The 20,884-nt window shown below is 32.4% G+C and overlaps 1 protein-coding gene across 2 annotated transcripts in view; it reads right to left on the bottom strand.

Annotated features, from left to right (window-relative positions):
* The window catches only part of LOC139088879 (uncharacterized), a 68,266-nt gene extending 52,474 nt beyond the window's left edge, over positions 1-15,792 (bottom strand). Inside the window, exon 1 of one of the 2 annotated variants that reach the window (XM_070638213.1) lies at positions 15,771-15,792. The gene's annotated coding sequence lies outside the window, so the exon portion shown is untranslated. Of the gene's footprint in view, positions 1-3,032; positions 3,595-15,770 lie in introns of those variants that run through there. The other variant, XM_070638212.1, reaches the window with a different exon arrangement.
* Positions 15,793-20,884: the final 5,092 nt, after the last annotated feature.

The raw sequence follows: 20,884 nt of genomic DNA, 5'->3' as shown, positions 1-20,884 counted from the left end.
AAGTCTCAGACTTGACAAATTTAAGAATCGAGACCGAGAGCAAGACCCAAACTGGAACCAAGACTACAAGGGAATATCTCGTCTAGTCTCAAATCTCAGAACCTTAAGAGTCTTGATCTTGTAAGCTCTTACAAACAAAATCTTACTAAAAGTATCTGGTGAACTTAGAATGCCTTATATGACTACCAAAGCGAAGGCAAGAATCAATTTCTTGAACTTTGATTATCAGCATTTTAAAAATAAACAATGTATTCAAATGCTTAGCAAATGAAGAAAACAATTCTTATCGCAAATTTTTTGAAAAAAAGAGAGAATTATGTCAGAAATGTTTACTGATAAGATGGCTATGTATATATTTCAAGGTATTTTAGTCTGATTTCTTAAAAATCAAGAAAAATTATTTGAAATTGCTTTTTAAGCCGTGGATTCAGTTGTTTGATAAGTTATTAATGATTAGGAACAGTGAGGTATTTGGAGGTTGATTTGGGTCACATAAACCATCACAGAGTTGCTGTCCTATTTATAGAATGTAATTGTCGCTTATTGCCATGCAGTAGCCAGCGATAGAGCCAGCTTCAAGAGCCGACTTAGGAAGGCCATGGATCACACTTGATTTGTACGGTCAGCGAACAACAGAACAGAATTGTCGCCTTAAAAAATCAGATTCATGCATTTTCTAAGAAGCTTCTCAAATTTCAATTGATTTGCTTGACCAGCACCAAGAACGTATTCAGGAGGAAGAGGGTTCGGGGGTTAATCAGCGCAGTTTTGAAAAAGATCTTCAATTTTCGTGAAAAAAATCTCAAAATGCTTCTAAATGTTGGTGATCAATGCAAAAAATTCTGACTAAGTCCCTAACTAGCATAACAGAACTCTAAGTCAACTAGAATTTTTTATGGAAACTTCAACTCAAGTCAACTCAATTCCATATAAAATTCAAGTAGACTTCGAGCTCAACAGCATATTAAGTCACTTAGTTTATTCTAACCAGCTTCATTCTTAGTTATTTTCCTATTTACTTCCATTTAACCTACTTCTTTTTATTATTTAAATCTCCTAATATTTACATATGTATCATAAAACGTAGTAGATTTATGACTAAATCAGCTGTTGACTACGCAGTCTTATCTCTTTTGATTACTCAGTCTTATTCTGATTACTCAGAGAATTCTTCAGAATTTTTGTTAATCTTGAATATTTAGTATGAGTTGCTCTATGAATCAGTGGATGTCCACTGACATTCACTTTTAGTTCTCATCATGAGATGAAAAATTCTCTCACAATTGTTAATTCAGTCCAGTGAATAATATTTTTGTGTACCATTAATTTCACTTCTATAGCCTCAATTTAAGCAGTGAGCGGAATTCCAAAAAAACTAGCGCAAAAATTCTTCTTCAAAAAATATTTTTCCTTTTGTCTGCCTTTGCTCTTGCTTTTATTTTTATTTTTCTCGCTCAATTGTTATTAGTTCTTGTTTCTCATTCCCTTTTTCGGCATGTTTCTATTTTATTGCCAACTGAAATATTATCGTCATGAGATGTATGTCTACAACATAACCCATTCATAAGTCTCAACTCATTCAGTTCTGGCAGAATTCAAACAGTAAAAATGAGGTTTTTTTGTGTATGTTCATATTTTTAAAATTAAACATGTGCTGAAATTTTTATGTTATAAATATTTTTAATATAATTTTATTTGTTGGACTTGATGACTGGAGATGATTTTCATTTCGAAATATTTTTGCGAGTCTTTTTTCGAAGTTTGAATTTTGTAGAGAATATTTTGGTTTTAAATATTGAGATTTTTAACTTTTGAAATTTGAATTATAAGATTTTTAAGTTTTGAAATTTGAAATTTTTTAAGATTTTTAAAATTAAATTTTGAACTTCTCAAGATTATAAAATTTTTGAAATTTAAAGATTATTAATATTTGAAACATGAAAATTTTGAGAAATTAGAATTTTTAAACACAGTTTTTTAAGATTTTTGACTTTTAAATTTTAAAATATATTTGAAGATTCTTCAAAATTCAAAATTCAGCTAAAATTGTTAAATTTCAAAATTAAAAATTCTTAAATCTTAAACTGGTAAATTATTGTCATTCAAAATCAATTTTTAGAAATCAAAATTAGACTTTTTATTCTTTTTCGTGAAATTTTTCAGTTCGAATCGTAAAAGATCAAGTTATTGAAAATCAATTTAGAAATTATTTCTAAAATTCATTTTTTAATAATTCACTTTAAAACATTTTTAAGTTTCAATTTACATTTAAATTCAAAACATTGAAAATTAAAATTTAAGATTTTCAAAAATTTAAATTCAACTTTTTAAGTATTTTTAATTTTTAACTTTTAAAATCCAACATTTTAACTTTTACAAAAATTCAAAGTTTTTTAATATTTCATATTTTTCTTATATTAAAATTTTTTAACTTCAAAATTGAAATTTTCTAAATTTTTAACCTTTTAAAATTCAACTTTTTTAAGATTTCCTGACTTTCAAAATTTTAATTTCAAATACTTTTGTCTTTTCAAATTCAAAATTTCGAAAATTCAAATTTTTGATATTTTTAATTTTCGCAAATTAAATTTAAATTTTCAAAATTCAAATATTTTTTTTTTTTCACACATTGTTTAAATTCATTACTAACCATAAACATTAAGGAAAAATTGTCAACCATCCAACTTAACAAGACTGTCAACCAAAAATTCTCTTCCAAAACAGAATCGCAATGATCATCAACTTTGAAAAAATAACAGAACATTTTATGTCCATCAACACTTCATTGGCTTATGTTGCGATAAATAACATCACACAAATATAAAAAACATATAAAAACGAGTTGGACCACTTCAAAGTCACAATATAAAAAATTGTACACAAGTGAAAATAATTAAATTAAATTTTAAGCACTTCTTATTGCATCTAATTCCCGGCCACAAAAAGTACATAATAATGATGGTATTTTTCAAGACGTGTAAATTATTAAAATTGACGAAAGAGAGAAAGTAATTCACAGACAATTTTCCTACCTGCTTTTTGTGGACTGCTCTTCTTGTTAATCAAGTAGAAGAATTATGTATAACAATTTTATTTTAAATTTTCTAAACCTTATTGTTTCATCATCAATAGCGAAAATTTCGATTTCTATGAAAATTTTTTTTATTGCTTCTTCTTTTTTTTAATATTGAATATTTTTTAAGCAGCACGAAACAAAAAAATTTTATATATTTTTTTTCAATAACCGGTTTATATTATCGATTTTGATATTTTTCCTTCTTTTAACACATATTTTTCCTATGAGATTATTTAACATCGATTCCAATGCATAAATTTTGTCATCACTTTTGGTTTCACTTAATTTGCGATTTTTTTCATATTTTTTTATTTTTATTTTATTTTTTAATTCCACCAAGATTTTTATTCCGAATAATTTTAACTATCAACAGCGTCCGAGCACATCAATGCGACTGTTAAGACTGAAGATCAGATAAAATGTACCAAAAAGAAACGAACGAAAAAAAATGATTTTTTTTTTCTTTCGGTCGACGGCAGCGTGTTGCCTTTACGAAATCTCGACATAGACTGAAAATGAAACGCGCATTGCTGAGCATGAGATTGTGACTCTCTCGAAAATTTGCTGTTGAGCTCGCTCGCGAAGAAAAGAATTCTTTTTTTGTTGTGTTTCTCTCGCTCAGTAGAGTAATTTGCTGAACGAGCCTTGTTGCATGCATTTTTATGTCATTTCTTGTGAAGCAACTTTATCGGCCTTTTTTTTCTTTCTATCTCTACAATTATCTGTCGATTGGAATATGTGTGTATATAAATATTATTGTGTGGGGCGTCGTTCGTTTGTTGCGTTTGCGATTTTGGAGTGTTAGATGCAGATTTTGCAAGTGGTTCGGATCCCATTATAAACTGCAGGTCTAAATGGTGTGGTACAGCAGATTTAAATTGCAATGCCTTCAGCTAATAAGGCTGGGACCTTGAAGCCTTACATATACAGATTTGTGAGTATTTTTCAAGTATTAATAGGGTTTTATTAGGATTAGCACATACAGCTTTCAACTTGGGTAGTGCACAACCTAGATCAGTGGTGGACAACCTTTTATTCTTCGTGGAACTCCTTGATGGTGAGCCGTTGATCATTTTTGGCTGCACACTAGTATGCCGCGGCACACAGGTTGCCCACCACTGCTCTAGGTTACAAATACCCAATCCATGATTAATGCCCGAGTGGATAATATTGTAATACTTGAGCACTAGTCATCAACTGGACATTAACTTCCCATCAACTAGTTATAATGTATTTTAGTCTACTCAAGATATCTTCATGTCTATGAGCTGCTAACTTCTTAGAATTCCTTATCTGACAAGTTTGAGGTTGGTGCACGTGACTTGTTGTTTCTTGAGGAATCTAAGTGTATCCATCAATACCAAATTCTCAACTTCTCTCGTTCCAAAGACGTTTCGTATAAGTTCTATTCAGAAAGACTCAATAATTCGCATTACTTGCTGTAAAATTAGTTGAATCAGCCATTAAAGTGACATTAAGGTATTTACACGTATTCTTGATACTTTTTCCGTTGACATAGCGATTTAGCGATTCCCTTCAGTCCACCTTGGACTACGATGTGCAACTCATCAGTGTCACACATGGTATTAGCATTCGGTAACCAACATCCGGCATCATCTAATACAGTCTAATACAGTCCATGAATCACAATTCATCTGTACAACCAGCTCAATATATGTATACACAACCAAAAGCATACAGCGCTACACAACCAGCAATCGACCCTATACATGATAATTTATCTATTTATTTAATTCATTTTTATGCCCGCGTAAAATTTCATGTTATTCAACATTTGGCATTTGTGTATCAACGTTGAGGCTTTTCTTATGCTCGTAAAAATTTTCTTCTCTTTCTTTTTTTTTGTTATCATAAGTGATTCGTTTATTTACGCTGTTTGCGGTGACATAAAGTCATTATAATAATAATAATAATAATTGGAGCAGGCACACGGGGTTAATGAAATTTGCTGACTATCTTTAATCTAAATCTCAGCTCATTTTCTTTTTTTCAATAAGTCAATCTTGAGCATAATCAATTTTATTAGCATTAATTTTTGCAGCTGTAGGATGGAGGGTGTTGATGCTCTTGTTTTGTCGGTATGGTCGAATGATTTAGATGGAGTCAGGACTTTTAGTCTTCATTTATATCAGGACTTGAGGTTTGTGTGAGACCCAGTCGATTAAATTATGCAAATAATTGAAAGGGATCGAAGGGGTATGAAGCTATGTTTACAAAATCAAAATATCAAAGGGGTATGTAACTATGTTTCTAAAAAAAATCAAGGGATCAAAGGGGTATGTAACTAAATTTACAAAATAAAGTATTGAGCACACCTTGGGTCATGCTAAGAAATGAAAATGATTCTCTAAACTCCTAAGCAACGCTCTTTGGAATGTCCTAGAGTGCAAAGATGGTTAGAGCATAGTCTAGGCCATAGCCTATGGTCCGGTCCGTTACTTTGCCTATCCAGGTGTACTACCATACCTACTATACCATACTAGTGACTTACTACTGTATTGTAACAGTATCAATACCGTTCCGTGTTATACTACCGTACTATTGGAAAAATCGGTCCAAGAACGAGGAGCGGACAACTCATGTAAAAAGTGACAAAAAGGTGAAAAAAGTGCCAAAAAGATGAAAAAAGTGACAAACTATGTCATCTGAGTTGACCGCTTCCCCGTCCTTGAACCATCCCTTATCAAATTCCCATTCCCCAATCAAAGTATTCCCTCAACAGCCACATGCTTCCACAATCCAATAAATCCACAATATTTTCAACCAGTCTTTTCATTTCCTCTCATCGTAAAGCAGCACTCGAGAATCATTGACACGCAAAGTAGGTGGCAAAATAAGTAAAAGGTCGAGTACCATTAAGATACTCTTTAAAAGAAAAAATCCATTATAAAACTGATCGATATTTGATATTCTCAGGCATTTACGATGGAGAGAAGAAAAAAAACGAAATCGAATTGCAATCAGTTCTACTCATCCGCAATTTTCTCTTTCGTGTAATCGTCTTAGATATGAAAAAAAAAAAAATATTTGGAAATAATAAATCATTTGTTCCTGCTTTTATAAAAAAGTCTGTCAGCTGATAGCGTCTTTCTATTACCGAATAAGTCACGAAATTTCGCAAAAAGGTCAATGAAATAATATTTTATGATTGGCTACGTTGTTTAATTTCGCAGATTAGAAGTTTAGAGCGTTTATGTTTTTTTGTAATGAAATATGACTTTTTAGAATAAGTTCTGCAAAGAACACACGAATGCCAATGATTCATTGGAAGTTTTGAGAAGAATGAGAAAATTGAATAAGCATTGATTGTGATCAGATTTGTGAATAGGAATTCAATTAATCATTTAAATTTTAATTGTCCACTGTTCATGGGTGAATACCACCGCGGGTGTCTCGATTTTTTGTTTCCAGTTGCTTTTTGATGTGGCCATGTGGTTCAATAGATGTGATGCTCCTTCCATTACTCCTTGGACTATAGATTGAGGCGATGGAGCTGGCAGGGTGGGGAATGAAGTTAGGTTAAGTATTGTTTAATTTATGAGCTAGAGCAGTGGCGGGAATCCTGTGTGCCATGGAACACTTTGATGATAAGGCTCGACCGAAACCGCATAATATTGCCAAAATTTCCATCAGCACACATGTTGCCCACCACTAAGCTAGAGAATGATTCGGGGCTTAAAAACGGATAATTCTTCAATTTTCTTGAGCTTTTAAGAATCACGGAGAGCAGTAATACGACGCAGTGTACATAATGAAATGTCAAAATACCGTTGAGTTAGTCATAATGACCAGACGAAGCTTGCAATTCGGGACTGATTTATAAACATTCTTAGCCGAACTCAAGAAAAATGTTCGAATAGTACAAATTGGTTAATCGATAAAAAATCCTGCTCCAAACCAGCGTGACTCTGATTTGGTGCCGTATCCGATTTAAATTCGACAACATGTCTAAGTCACGCAAGTGACGAATGCTCCGGATCCAATTATTAACTGTAGGTGTAAAGGGTATAGTGCAACAGATTGTTAATCGCAGTGCCTCTAGCTCATATGGCTGGCCCTTCATGCACTATATGAATCACGTCTTGGTCACGTCGGCCTGATGTCCAATTTCAGATCGATAATCAACTTGCGCTACTCAAGGTATGACTTAAACCCATTCAACAGAAAACAGCACATTAACCACCAACTCTGCCATCACTCAAACAATAACTCCATGAAATATTGAAGGATTTACCTCTTTTTATGTAAGCCACGAGATGAAAAAAAAAATTGGGGAAGAATTAACCCGTCGAGAAGGCCACCTAACATAAAATTTTAACCGCGTTTCTTCACGTAAAAAAAAAATTATCCTCGATTTATTTCTTCAACATTTTTAAAATTCAATAAGTTTTCAATGCTGCATCATTTTTATTTTAAAAGCTATTTTTTTGCACATTGCCGACTGAAGATTGCTTAAGTCTTATTCATGATGATATCAAAGATAATGTCCGAGAAAAGTAAAATCGCAAAGAAGTGAATCACACATCAATTCAGACAGAAGTGATATTAATCGCATTGGATGTATAGTATTGAAGTGTAATGCTACAACGACGGATTAATCTTGGAATTCCATAATTCTTTTACATGCAAGGTCGAGTAAACAGATATCAAAGATGGATAGCGTATTTTAGCATAATATTGGAGAAAATGTGCTTTTGATTTGGCTGAAAGCATCCAAAATCTCAGCAACCTGACATCTTAGAGAGCTCGGATTTGAAGTAATTGTTCTGTGCCATCGAGTTATTGGCTTATTGATTAGTTTGGGAGCTTAAACTCATCACAATTGCTTAAAATGTTGATTTATTAGCTAAATATGCAAAAACCACGTGGAATTTTCTCGTCAAAAAATTTTAAATTATTTCGACCGTTAATTTTAAAAACCAAATTGACCGTTATTTGCAGAGCAAATACCAAGAATAAATGCGCTGAAATCCCTCAATTAATCACGCGGACTCTCAACACATCTTTTTCTTCTAAATGTGGAGATGCTCATCACACAAAAAAATGATCATAAAATATTATATAGTCCAATTAAATCCTCAAGGTTGTTTTTGTGTAAGAAAAAAAAAATTGTATTTTTCTTCTATTCCTCACATACCTTTTTGCTATTTGCTATATTAAGAACAACACGGGCAAAAAAAAAAAGTATAAATTCTCATGTCTTAAAGAGAAAGAAAAATTAAGCAAATTATTGCAGGTGCCGCACGGCAGATATATAAAATACCTTAAGACGAGCAACAAGAAGAAGCTCACTCGATGTAATTAATTTATGCTTCATTTCATTTCTATTGTGAAAACTTTTTTATATATCTCATCCATCTATCCATTCTAATTCTAATCTTTTATTAATTAAGAGAATGAGAGAGCCATTGAACTCATTTGTACGTTCGTCTGCCTCTCAATATTATCATTATTTTTTATTGCTGTCATCTTCCTTCTTTTTATAGACTTCCACTCTTTTTTTTGTGTACACTGAGGAATGCATGGATTTTAAAATAAGATTTATGGTGCAAATATTGAGAGGTGATAGCACATTTTTAAGTTAGGAATGTCTAGTAGAGTTTGAAATACAATATGTTCTAGTCTAAGGTATTGGAACTTTAGGACCAGACAACATAACACAGGTTATTGCCCAGCTTTGATGAAATCCGGTCCCTAACCAGAATTTAGTTGGTCTAAAGAAGGATTTTCGGTCATTTTCAATCAACATTCTTTCCAGGAATTAAGATGAAATCTGAGTCCGTTAATGTAAAAAGCCACCATGCTTGCGCCAACGTCAACTTCCACTTAATATGTAATGTTGTGACATGTTGAGGGAACATTTGTAACATTGACAAAAGCTTTATGAAGGTATTGAAAGATTAGCTGCTAATGAGATTTGAACTCTCATCTAAACATCAAAAGGAACTGAATATTGCCGGTTCTGTTGACTGACCACTTGACAAATAAGCTTTTCTTGATAATAATTATTAAGCAGGATTAGCTCCTGTTTTTATCGGTAATCATATTTTTTAAAGCTCTGAACAACTGGATGGCACAAGGTATATGAATGCACATAATCACAAATCATGAAAAGAGGTCGTTCACTTATTATGTTCAAGATAATTTTAGGGGAAATTAAATTGACGTTCCCTACCCAAAATAGAACGTTAATGTTCCTTAGTAACGTGGAACATTTTATTACATGGGAAGTGATTGACCCTAAATTGGTTGGTTGAAGCGTAAACTCTAATCCAGTTTAATTGAAGCTAACTATTTTCGTACCAAAACGTACCTCATTACTAGAAATATTTTCGCGGCATAGTGTGTCGTGGAACTTAGGTTGCTCATCACTGCTAACCACTATGCCTGTTTTTGTACTGCTTAATTGTGCAATAAAGATCCAACTCGAAAATCACAAGCCGTTTAGTTGACTCGAAATCCGACACCAAGCTGACTTGACTCAAGCATAGTGTCAAATTCAAAACAAATCTTGTACTATGGCAGAGTCACGTCTACTTCAGGACGATTTCTTAACTAATTAGACCATTGCTATTTTTTCACTGCTCAAGTTTCGGGACGAAATTGATTGATTAATCGATTTGATGTTTGAGCACTGCAAATGACAAGCAGTCATTCATACCATACCCAATGAAGCATTGAACTTCATATACCTTACTCCATAAAAATTAAACATAATTTTTCTCAAATCATTATCAAATTAACAGATGACAATACATCCAACATTCATTAATAACAAGTCTCCATAAATTTACCGTTTTACAGCGCCAAATATGTCAGTATTTCGGATAAAAATTATTGTTGTATATCGATATAATGTTTGGCACACTTGCCTGTTACTTTTTTCATTCCTCAAACAACATTGATTTATGTTCATCACAATTGAGAATGAGATTAAAAAAGCAAAAAAAAAAAAATTGAAAAAGATTTATTTTGGTCAGTTAATGATGCCATGCGATGATTTTAGCGTATGTGAGCTGATTCTTTGTGCCGTTATTGCTCTCTTAAATTTAATATTTTGACAATGCGGAATGAGAACTTTTTCTTTATATTGACAATTTTTATGCTTGATTGCGCAGCATTTGGATGATGTGTGATGGCTTGACAGCAGTAAAAACTAGAAACTAGATATTTAAAGCACGTCTAATCAAGATTAAGAAGTTAACAAATTTTTAATGAGGAGAGAAAAAGACGAAATGAAAAAAAAGTGTCAAACAGTAGCTCTAAAAATCTATTCAATGTGTGTGAAGCATATTATGAAATACAGCATGAGAATGAATTATTGCGCTCACGCAGTACACAGCATTAATACAATATGCTGAGTGATCATAATTATCTCTAATGAGTCTTTTCATTTTCAGAATATTTTGTGTCATTAATGTCTTAGATTTATATTCTCTCATGTCATTGGACTTAACTACAACTGTTGCACATGTTCATATATTTTGGCTTTTATTTGCTTTTGGGTTGATTAAGAGTGATGGAAATTTGATCATTGTTGGATTTTCGAGATGGAATTAGTCATTCACAGTGATTTGGAAAGGATTCTAAGAAATTGGTGTGGAAGTTCTAAGTTGAGGTAAATTATTCGCAATTTTTTAGACCAAAACTTACTAATCTTATTATCTGGTGCTAATAAAGCGCACAGCTACAAATTCAATACAGATGATAGTCGATAAGAATCGCAGTGCCTCTGCCTTTCACTTCGTGTAGTTACACATCGCATTCCCTGAACGAAGAAACGTCTAACAGGCAAGGCATGATAGCAAGGAGTACCACGTGAAGGTAAACACTTGACATAAGGTCTCCTAACGAGTCAGATCGATAGCTTTCCCAACTCCCCTATCAGTTAGATATCAGATAGTTGTTCTTCTGTATTCTAATGAACGGTCGACTAATCACAGACTCTTCCACTCGGAAGTATGTCACATACCATAGTTTTAGCAGATCAGCTCGTGTTTTGATTGTAGATTGCTTCTTTGATTCTTTACATTAATAACTAAACATTCTCGAGACAGAATCGAGATTGAGATATTCCGGGAATCTGGATGCTTAACTTCGACAAATTTCGGGCATAAAATCTCGTGTAGTTGCTAGAGACAATGACTCCAGAGGTCTGAATTTAAAGATTCGATTCCAGTTATCACCCAACTCCTGCTTCATTGGACAATAACCTAAAAATTATCCGAGATATTTCCTAATTTCCCATTCTCAACTCAGTTCCAGATTCCTGTCTTCCTCAATTCAGTTCCATATCCCTCTCCTTCATCTTTATACAGTAGACATCACTTCCATTCATCCATAAAATTTCTTTTCATCTGAAATCAATCATGGTTAAGCTATTTCCGTAGTAACACATATATTTTTTTTTGTTCTTTTATTTACTTTCCGAATCTCTTCTTAATTCGATAATGAATAAAGATGACTACAACTGTTCATGTGTAAATATTATAAATGGCAAATTATGAGGTAACGGCGACGCATTCAATGGATTGTTTGTTTTTCTTTGTCAAACGCGAAGTGAGAATGTTTGAATTTCTAAGTTGGTATTCAGATGTTTGCGGATAGAATCGAGAACAAATAGGAAGAAGTCGTAGATTGTTGAATTGAGCGCATTCTTAATGTGTTGGTGGAGATGCTTTCACTTATCTGGGATTAGAATTGAGAGAATTGGGTCAAGTTTTGGATGAATGTTTGGGTTTGGTTGAATTTTGATGTGATATTCATAGGATTGGTACCAGAATAAGACTGCGTGGTTGCAAGGACATTGCAACTTCGTTGAATTTAAGGTAGGACGCGATGTTGACGGTATCGTGACGACTGATTTAGACCCATTTTTACGATGAGGAAAACGGTCAGCAGCATTAAGCCGTTCGGAGTAAAGGTTAGCACATCAGATTTTGATCAGTTGAGCAGGTGAACTGTATTATTCCTCTTTGCGTCTTACCGTTAATACTGCATTAGTGAACACGCTGTGCTTCTAAATAAAGGATGGGACATCAAGCACTGTTCTATACTTCCTTGGTCAGCTCTAGATGCACCAAATTCTAAATAAGAATTGATCACTTCACTTGTATAATCTAGTTCTAGTTCTTATTCTAGAGAACTCTTATAAGCTGTTCTAAATCATATCATCAGCAATTACAATTCCATTCCACTTCCTACGTGTTAAACTTCAATTGACTTAATAGTCAAAACGAATTCTAAATTACATTTCCATCTATATATATATTGCGAAATTGCGCTTTAAGAATCTCATGAAATAATTTATTATTATCATGAGCTTACGTGTCTTCATTAATATAGCTAAAAAAAATTCCATTCTTTATAATCCCCTCGGAAACAAAGGAACGAGCAAGCAAGAGAAGAAAAAAAAAACACAATTTTTATGTGTAATTAGCTGCAAGCATTAAAACATGCAATTAGTGACGAACTCAACAACTAAAAATACCATAAATAATTATTTTTTGAGAATCATGACTCAACACATTGTTGGTGTGCTGTTGATAAGAAAATTCTGAGCTCACTTAGAGCATTTCTGTAATTGTTTAATCACGATGTGTATTATTCTTAGTCATGTCGTCAACAAGAACATTGATTTTCAATTTATTTTCAATTATTGCTGTTCTAACTTTATGATGTAGTTTATGATTTATGAATTACTAAACCAGAATCTTGATGGAATCACTAGTTACTGCAGAATATTTGACATTTAAAAACCTGAATTTATGGAAAATCTAGTATCTGAGTGAAATTTAAAAATAGAAAAAATTTAAATTTTCGGAATCTTAAAGCATGTTCTGAGGCCAACATCTGGTTTATAGACGAGACGCTTAGTAAAACTACTTCTGTCGTTTGTGTGTTAAAATTCTTGAATATTCATGTAATTACACCATGATTCAATATAAAAAAATCTACAAAGAATACAAAGCGATCGTGAATTAATGGGCTATTTGGATATGATGTCTAAAATTGAAGTTCAGATCGAGTTTAAGCTATGTGAGATATTATTAAAAATAACTACGTAATAGCTCAATTGGTAAAGTGTGTGTCATGAACTTTATGGTTAAGACTCCCGGGTTCGAATCCCACCAAAAGCTTAAATCAACTTCAGAGACTTAGCAGAATTTTTTGACCCTCCAATTCGACCTCAAACCCTACTTCTTAATACCCCTGAACTATAAATCACTGAAAAGCTAGAGCAAGAGTTCCAGAACCTCAAGAACCTTCTAGGTGTAGAACAGTGATGAAAGAATGTGTCAGCATTAATATGCAGACAGAGAATTTATACTAGCTAGATAACAGAGCCAATTACAGTGTTTGAAGTAACCAGAAAGTTTCACACAGAATTATGATTACAAGAGTTCTAATACCACGTCGCATGTAAAACCAAAAAGTAATCTAGGGACACCTTTATGGTAGCTTGGAGTCAGATTTAAGACTAGCCCGGTTGCACATTGGTCTAATTCCTGCCTCGTGCTAGATTTGTCCCTTGTGTACTCTCTGGGATTCAGCATCAACTTAACATGAATTCTTAGAATATCGCAATATCAAATGTTAGGAACAGGTCTTAAAAGACACAGTTATTAATAATATAGAAACAAATTTAAGAACTAATCCCTAATCCAATCCAATAAGCCACTCCACCTCACACATCACTTAAGAATTGACCCCAAAAAGCAAACAAGCATAATATTATTCAAATCATTCTCATCTTCAAGAATCTAGAATCAAGCACAGTATGAATTAAAATTAAAAGTTTGAACAAAAGTAATTCCATAGTCCATAAAATTAATAGACAATAGAAGCACAACAAGAGAGTTAAAAAAAAATCTCAAAGATTATCTTTGTTCATAGGAAGAATAAAAAAAGGTTGAAAAGGAAGAAGCATGAGGCATCTATGCTGTTTCAACAGTCGTATACATCGCTATATAAAAAAATCAGTAATTTTTTAAGTGTTGTTGTTGTTTTCAGCTGCTTAATTGATTGATTGACTATAATAAGATGATCTCACATCCATGACGTGATGTTTCATCTCTTTTTTCCATGTTCTGTTTTACTTAATTTATCATTAAGATCCACTGATGATGTTCAAATCGTTTTGAACTTATAGCTTTTTGATATCGAAAGATCACAACTCTCATTGGTCACGAAATTGTGCTAGAAATAGCTGAACCATATAGCAAAATAAAGAAATATATAAAATTAGATTACTTGCAGCATCGCTGAAGCTTTTGTTTGTTTCCCACAGACAACTTAAATGATATAATTTTTAGTATTTTGAAGGCATGCAATCAAATGCAGATTGCAAGCTTCTCACTCAACTTGCTTAAACTCATGTGATTTTTTAGCTGGTTTTATGTAGGAAAATGGGAATTTTTGTCTGTCTGGCTGGGTGGGCAGCCAATCCACTGGTGGGTAATCAATTATTATTCGCGGTACAACTAGGTGGTAAGCCTCGATCAAAACCTCACAAATTATACGGTTCATGGAATTTTCACAAATTTTAGATGGTACGCTTGTTTGCAGCGGCACATAGGTTGCCCATCACTGGTTTAATCTAGGTCTAATCACCAATCAATTTGTGTGTTTAACATTATTTTTCGAATAATTCTTTGACAGTTAATTTTCAAATATTTATTGACCGTTATTTTTCAACTGCTTTTTTACATTATGTCAAAATTTTCCTATATTTGCTGATCTTTTTTTCATTTTTTTTCCTATAATATGAAATTTTCCTTTATTATGTCGAAAAACACTCGGAAAAGCCAAGTTTTACCACAATTTTCCTATATTTTTGACCGTTATTATTCAACTGATTTATGCTTTTTTATTTGACATTAAAAAAGCATTTAATTTTTTATTAATTTCCCAATAAAATGCACTTTTTTCAACCATAAAAATGTTTTTATCTCCAATATTCATTACTCTGCATACTCTAGCGGAATTAATTAGCATCCAGTCCTATGATAGATGCTCCCTTTCTCTCTCTTTCACTTATTATTATGCAACAATAATATTTATTTTTCTTTCGATAGACTTTTTAAAAAAAACTGCTCGATGAATGCAAAAAATACATTAATTTGCTGATGCATAATCATCATCATGGTTAAACGATTAAGTCATTAAATTAAACTTCAATTTTCAATTTGGTTATTAATGCATTTTGGTGTATATAATGCCTTTAAACATTCACTTTGACTGAATTGCGCATTAACCAGCATTCAAATAAATTATGAATAACATTTTTGGGATATTTTCGAATTATTTTAGCAGATTAAATGTAAGAAAATTTCAATTTGATGGTTTTATGTTCAAATTTTTGTGTTGCGTCTTGTTTTGTAATAAATTTAAGACTTTGTTTCAATTTTAAATGCTGGTTATGCATTGATGGTTAAAGCGTTATGTATTAAACATTCTAAGAATTAAGGATTGAGGTCATAAAGTTGAAGATTTATTGACTTTAGGTTTCTTTGAAGGAATATATTGTGAAAACAGCATTGTTGGACTAATGAGATGGATACATTGTAGCTTTTGGGATGGTTTGATGCAAATCAGACTGCATTTATGTGAAACATCATCCTTAATAACTTTAAAAATTCAAGAATTTTAAGATTCTTATCTAAAAACTTACAATAATCATTAAATTGATACAAAATATTCACTGGATCTCACTAATTAGACGAATATTCACAAAATCTTAAGTTCCTTTCCTTACAATCAGTAAGTAACTACACATCTGACTCTTAATTCCCGAATAACTTTCTTCAAAACATATGCAAACTCGCAAATTCACAAAATCTTACTGTTTTGTTCCATAAAACGTTTTTTGATTATATTTAGCAAACTTACCTTATCAGATATTCTTGTAAGTATGTCAAGAAAAAGAATTTGTTAGTCTAACAACACGAAAAACGAGCACAACAATAAATTTAATTTAAATGTTTATCTTTTAAATTTTTTAGAACAACAACAAAGGGGTGCGCTACTATGATTTTAGAAAAATAAAATTTAAATTATTTTTGAACGTTAAATTCTGAAAATTCAATAAGAACCAATTTAACTTGCATCGAGAACATTATTTAAATAAAATAATGAGTTTGCTGAAAGCTTCGATAATAAAAATGCTACATAGTTAATGTTCGTCGTGATTATTAAAAAAATCGAGACTTTTATCACATTATTAATAATAAAAATAAAATGATGAGTTTGAGCTCCAATAATTTTTAATAAAAAAAAGCTGAATTAAAGCGAATATATCACAAAAAAGCGGAAACCGAGAGTGGCACATCGATGATAAATATTGCTATTGGTTAAATATATCCTTGAATAAAATGAACAAAAATAAATGTTTAAGCTTTTCTGCTTTTATTGTTTAATGAGAACATGCAGAATATGGCTCGCATAGCATATTTAATGTTAAGATTGCTTGTTGTGATAACATAAAAGCATGACAATTTAAATAGTTGCCACTTGTTTCCAGGAAACAAGAAAAAATGTTGTATGATGGTCAGGTGTGAGTAATAAAGGCGCTTTGCTAATATTTGCAAAATTAACGCTCAAAAAATATTTGAAAATTAACGGTCAAAAAATATTTGAAATTTAACGGTGTTAACATATTTGAAAATCAACGGTCAGAAAATATTTGAATCTTGACGGTAAATAAGATTTTAAATTCTAAAATTTAATGAAAATTTATCGGTCAAAAAATATTTAAAATTTAACGGTAAAAAAATATTTGAAAATTAACAGTCAAAAAATATTTGAAAATTAACGGTCGAATGGACATAGTTTGGAAAACTGCAGATTTAACCGACATTACCACATTAGACAATATGCAACAACTTGCACAAACAAAAAAAAATCACCGTCCACTGACGCTAAACAGACACAAAAAGCAGCTATCGTTTCATAAATCATTCACGCTGCGATGAAATTAACTAAATCTGCATGATAAATAGCTTGAAATGCATCGATGGTCCGAACATTGATAAACGAGAATATTACATTAGTTTTAATGATGCATGCTAATGTCAATAACAGTATTGACGAATGTATTATGAGTGCGTAGCAAAAGATAATGCTTTATGACAGTGATTTCGTGATGATGAGGATGCTGTGATGAAAAATTAATTAAAATATAAATGAAAGTAACAATCACTTGTGATGTAATTCTATTTCATTGTCTAATGTCTAGACTCGACACGAGGTTTCAAAAAAAAAGCACACTGCGTTCTTGATTCGTGATTTTTAAGAGGGAAACTTTTTGTGGATTGGATTGATGATGAATAATATTTTTTTGCAGTTTGATAGGAAGGAACTTTTACTTTCTTTTTATGGAGTTATTAAGTAATTGTTCGGGCAGGTTGGGTGTGCAGAGTTACTACTTTCGATAAAGCTCATGGAGTAGCGTTTAAGGAAGGATTCATGATGTCTGCGAATCGTGGGAATCTCGAGTGAAATGTATCAAGAGGGACACCCTCTGATGTTATACACTTCAAAGGGTGTCCTCTGGATTCGATTTGCTCGAGAATCCATGATGTCTGCGATATCCATGAATGCCATACGATGTCTGAACATATTGGGATTCTTGAGCAAATCGCATCCAAAGGGACACCCTCTGGATACAAATCAGGAGAAACACCCTCTGGATACACTTTAGAGTGGCACCATTCATCCATAGATATCTGGATATCTGGATAACCTTCAGTTTTATCCTAGGTCAGTGATTAGATCACCTTATGTTATACTAATGAACATCGTACTTTTAGAATAGGAAAAAATGTCAAAAATACCAATCCGGCAAGATTCTGACATAGTGTCAAGTCAGAGTTATGAAAGCTCGAGATCGGATTGTTGATCGGTTATTTACTCTGTGCTTAGCAAATGACGATCAAATGAGATTAAAGTAATACCTGTAGCTCTCACATAGCGCTAATCATGTTTGTAGCCGGATGCTTTCAAATTACCATTCCATCTAGAGGTCAAGGTCCTGTTTCTCGGGTATACACTTGATGATCAATGTCATATGAGCTGGTATGATTCCTTCTTCTTCTTAAAATTGTTTTGACAGCCATTTAGTTACTTCCGAGAGATCATAAAACATAGATGGTTTGCCTAACTGGCCAGCTTATCATGCAAACTATCTATGATCCTTAGTTGCCATCTGAGCAACTCTATCCCTGGTTGCCTCCTGTCACCTACCAATACCAAATGTAACACTGTTTTTGGCAGCATCCCTGACATTAATCTACAAAACACCATCGTCAATTTACAACCCAAGTCTGGCATCTGGTATTGTTTAATTGAATTTGTCACCAATAAAAAAAAATATGAAAAAAGAAAATTTGCACCTCAGCGACGAGACTTAACAGCATTTTAATGACTTTTGTAATAAAAAAGTGTTTTATTCCTTAATTGGAGATAATTAAAAGTTTGAAACTTTCTTATGACTGTTATGAAGTTTTTAACTTATCGTTGGATGAAGATTTATTATTTAATTCGGGATATCAGAATTGTGTGAATCTTAAAGGGGGGATTCGTAAGTGATGTTAGTTGAAAATTGAGAGAATTCTAGGCATCAAGGCATATTTAAGCTCGCTTACAGCTTTGTAAAAACTGATTAAAATTTACATTGAATTTTTTCTGCTGGTTCTTGTGAAGTATAACATTTCATATAAATGTTAAAAGGTAATTTCAAACTCTATCAAGCTTATGTCGACTCCAGCTTCTGCATCTTTGACGCTTTTGACACAGAAAGTCACAGATACTTCCTCACCCTCCTTACCATCTGAACATCACTTAAGAACAACCCCCCAAAGGGAAATTCTTGTTTGATTTTTTTTTACGACAATTGCCAATAATGGCTGTAATATCCACGGGATATAGGCGATTATCGAGAATTTATGATGTGCTGTGAAGGGATTGAGTGTTGATTTAATAATTTTTTGCTAGAATTTTTTATGGCTTGCTAGAAGTTATGATTCTTTGATTTTAGGTGTTCAACATCCGTTGTTTGAGATTTTATTGGTCTGTGTAATTAAGGAGGATTGACTTTAGGTTTCATTGATGTTTAAGTAAAGGTAATAATTGCCATAATACAGGTATGGATTTATGTGACATCTCTGACATTAAGCCATAGGTAATCGAGTATTTTTCAGTTGGTATTGGTAATTAGCAAACGGTAGCAAGCTTTTGACACATTCAAAGAGATGCATTTGTTCACAATTAATCTGTAGAGCCGATGAAATAAACCGAAGTAAGCAGGTGAAATTTCCAGGATAAGAGTAACATGTAAATGGCTAAATACACAGACAGCAGATCAAGAATTTGGCAACAAATTGGCAAGGAAAGTGCGTTCGATTCCTATCAAAAGCTGGACTTTATCAGGATTATCAGAAAAATGATCATGTTGTCGTCTCTAACATATTAAAATGTTGTCACAATCGGTTGCCATCATGACGACCTGAGGCCTAGCACCAATTGGCAGCCTTGTGGCCATCGTCATCGACAATAATTTCAATGTGTGAAAATCGAGAACTAGCCAAATAACAACATGTCAACTCGAGCTATATTCTAGAATTACATGATCTTCCAAAACCCACAACATGTAGTCACCCTAATCACACCTCATCAATCTGACTCTGACTCAATTCACCATCCACATCATTCCTACCATACCCGAGCAAATTCTACAGAAAATTGATTTTATCATCAATATAACAACAAAACCTCCGTCTATAGCTTCAATTGTGCTGACATGTTAATGCTTCTCTTTCTATTCGCAAACACAGCACATCTACTCGAATGACCGGAAGCCATACTTTTGCATTTAAAATGTAAAAAAAAAGTATTAAAATTACTGGAATATATTACAGACAAATTAGATCAATTAGCAAGCAATAAAGCCTGAACATTACTTATTATTGGCTTTTTATAAAAACTTTTCTCAAATTTCACACTTTTTAATGAAAAATTATTGCTGGCTCAGTGCTTAAAATTCCAATATAATCGGCTAATGTTTGTTTAATGTAAAAAAAAAATATTGAGGAACAACTTAACGTACGACTCATCAGATAATGATCAGTTTGATTTCCCGGGTAGATTTAATTAAATTAAATAGAAATACGATAGTCATTAAATTTGCCAAGTGCCTAGAACCTTGAAAAGCTATTTACAAATTATCTTCGTCTCGGAGCATAATGCTGTTTGATGTTTACATCCATAAAAGATGACGAGATTAATGTTCATCAATCAAATCATGAAATCGGACGAGACAAAATCAAGCTTTGCACAATATTTAAACAGCAATAGCTTTTTTTTTTGGTGATTTTTTATTTCTTATGCATAAAAAGCATGCTTTGATTTGGATGGTTACGTTCTCAGACATAAATTGATTTTTTTTTTTTCAGTTCCTTGAGTATTTCTTAAGTTAAATGACTGCACATTTAGTCAAGCAAAAATTGTTGAAATCGAATTAATCTTGATTAAGAAATTCTCACGATCAAAAGTCGTCTAAAACGTAACGGTTAAAAAATATTTGAATATTTTATACTAGTTTGAGTGAATTTGTCATCTTGGGAAAAGGAATTATACCAGTTTTTTGTTTACAAACAAAATGAATTGAAATTTGTTCCTAAATTGGCAAATATTGATGAATTTGACAGGACAACTGTTAAATGAAGACTTTGGTGACAAAGATTAGGCTTTGCCAACAGCGGATGAATTGGAATTGCTGGAAAAACAAAT

This window comes from Chironomus tepperi, unplaced genomic scaffold (genome assembly GCF_022539635.2).
Source record: "Chironomus tepperi strain 1889 unplaced genomic scaffold, CSIRO-AGI_Ctep_v1 contig_171, whole genome shotgun sequence".
Classification (NCBI taxonomy): Eukaryota; Metazoa; Arthropoda; class Insecta; order Diptera; family Chironomidae; genus Chironomus; species Chironomus tepperi.
This window is presented reverse-complemented; position numbering and strand designations above follow the sequence as displayed.